Here is a 2,422-nt window from a genome sequence, read left to right on the forward strand (position 1 = left end):
TAGCTTCTGTGAAAGGTATGGTTATGTTTAATTGTTTCAGAAGTTCTACAAACTTTTTAAATTGCGCTTCGGTTTTAGATTTAGCTAATCTCTGAGGGTAAGGAATTGGTGGCTTATAAGGTGGTGGTGGAACGTAAGGTTTTTCTTTTTCAGGTTCAACTTCGACATTATTTTCATTTGTTCTAGCGGTTTGATCATCAGTTGATGTCTTTTTGGTTTCCTTTGGCTCTTGTTGTGACATGGGTGCGTTTTGAGTTCTAGTCCATGGATGATCAGCCATGGTTCGAGTCCATGATGAGGGCATAGTCTAAGCATGTCCTTGTATCGCTCCCAAGCTTCGAAGAGTGATTCGTTATCTTTGTGGGTAAATTCGTTGATTTGACCTCTGAGCATAACAGTTTTGCTAGGCGGAAAATATCTAGCTAAGAATACTCTCTTTAATTCGTCGCATGTAGTTATGGAATTAGAAGGCAGGGACTGAAGCCATGCCCTAGCTCTATCTCTCAAGGAGAAGGGAAAAAGGCGTAATCGAATAGCTTCCGAGCTAACGTTATTAGCTTTGAAAGTGTTGGCATATTGCACGAACACGGATAAATGGAGATTAGGATCGTCCGCAGGGCTTCCAGAGAATTGGTTCTGTTGGACAGCTTGTACCAATGAAGGTTTCAGTTTGAAATTGTTTGCCTCAATCGCAGGTGGTGCGATACTTGAGTGCGGTTCAGCTCGTGAAGGAGCGGCATAGTCTCTAAGAGGACGAGAGGCAGCCATCTCTAACTTCGGGGTAATTTGATTGATTTGATCAGTAAAGATCAATTCCTGAGAAATCGGAATTGGTGCTACTTCGGGAAGATGATAAGCTCGACGACTTACGTTAACAAAACGTTTGATCTAGTTAATTCATTATATCAGGTCTCCTCCTTGTGAACGAGTACTTGGCATACAATCGTTCAAACAGAGAGGAAAGAATTTGCCCTAGTCTCTACGGTGTAATAGTGAGTTACGATATCGACTTAAATAGTCCCCGGCAACGGCGCAAAAAACTTGATCGCGACATTACGTGTCTATAAATCTGATAACTGCAAGTGCACAGTCGTGTCGTGTAGTTTTAAAAGATATCGAATCCACAGGGACTATGAATCGATCTACCGTTATCTAAGGTTACTATGTAAAGCTAAGGCTACTAATATTTTGATTGTTTCTAAAGGGAAAGTAAGTGTGAATTCTAAGAAATATAATAATAACGGATATCAGTATGTATTTCGTCTAACTTAGGCATTCCAAAGGTCATTGTCTATGGTATTCATTCGATTAAAGATCTTTATTAGTTCTGTTGATTAAATGTCCTCCTCTCAAACTCTCGCTCTGTTGATTTAGACTACTATCCTAACTCGTAATGTACGCTCTCGCAATCCCATCAGATTTAGAAAAGCTTTTCGAAAATAGCATAGTTAATAAAATGCTTGCTTTATGAAGTCGTTATCTACTTAAATCCCCTAGTCTCAAACTCTCGCTCTGTTGACTCGGTTCATGCTAGTATTCCCTAACGCACGCTTTCGCCATCCCGCGTCGGGTTTAAAAACACTTTTTGAAAGTAAATAATTTCTAATTAGTTTTAATACGCTTTCGCCATCCTTAAAACTAATGTCATATGTCTACTATCCAATTAAGAATCTCAAACTCTCGCTCTATTGATTCTAACCTTAGTCGGCCTTAAAACCTCAAACTCTCGCTCTATTGATTTTAATACTTTATTAATTAAATTAGATATAAAACCAAAAACAAGTGATATTTAATAAAACATAATTAAGCCAATTTATTTCGGATCCCACAGTTAACTTACTTTACATACCAATATCTTAATTAATTAGCCAGACATATTGATACGGTTAAACATGCATAAATTTGTTCGGTTTATAATAAAAGGCATATTAAAAGGCATACAATATATCATGCAATTAAATAATATAAAGGCAATAGATAAATAACCTGAATAAAATTAATCTGAAATAAATCTGGATCTTGGAGTACTTGAACTTCTGCCACAGGTCGGCTGGATCGTTCTTCAGAAATTATTAGGCGTAAAATTTAAAGGCAAGGAAAATAAAACTAAATCTAACGTAAGGTTAGATCTATAAAAGGTTCACAACAATTTCCGGTGTAGAAATTGTTATGAGAAAAAGAAAGCAAATGAATAAAATGCGGAGAAAATAAAATGCTTGAGAAATGAATTCGGCAGCACTTCGTTAGCAAAATTTCGGACTTGGAGAACTAAAGTATCAACCTCCTTTTATAGGTGAGGTTCTGCAGATACGTTCCTTGAAAATAGGGACTTCTTGACTTGGGACTCGGAGACGCACGTCTCCACTTTCTGGGGAGACCAAGTAACGGACTTGAGACGTGCATCTCAAGTGGAGAATTTTTA

At 37.5% G+C, this 2,422-nt stretch overlaps 1 non-coding gene across 1 annotated transcript; it reads left to right on the forward strand.

Moving 5' to 3' along the window:
* The first annotated feature begins 286 nt into the window (after window positions 1-286).
* LOC131631838 (small nucleolar RNA R71) lies at window positions 287-393 on the forward strand. Its single transcript, XR_009292833.1, has one exon. It is a non-coding gene; the product is annotated as a small nucleolar RNA R71 (small nucleolar RNA).
* The last annotated feature ends 2,029 nt before the right edge of the window (window positions 394-2,422 follow it).

This window comes from Vicia villosa, unplaced genomic scaffold (genome assembly GCF_029867415.1).
Source record: "Vicia villosa cultivar HV-30 ecotype Madison, WI unplaced genomic scaffold, Vvil1.0 ctg.000867F_1_1, whole genome shotgun sequence".
NCBI classification, from domain to species: Eukaryota; Viridiplantae; Streptophyta; class Magnoliopsida; order Fabales; family Fabaceae; genus Vicia; species Vicia villosa.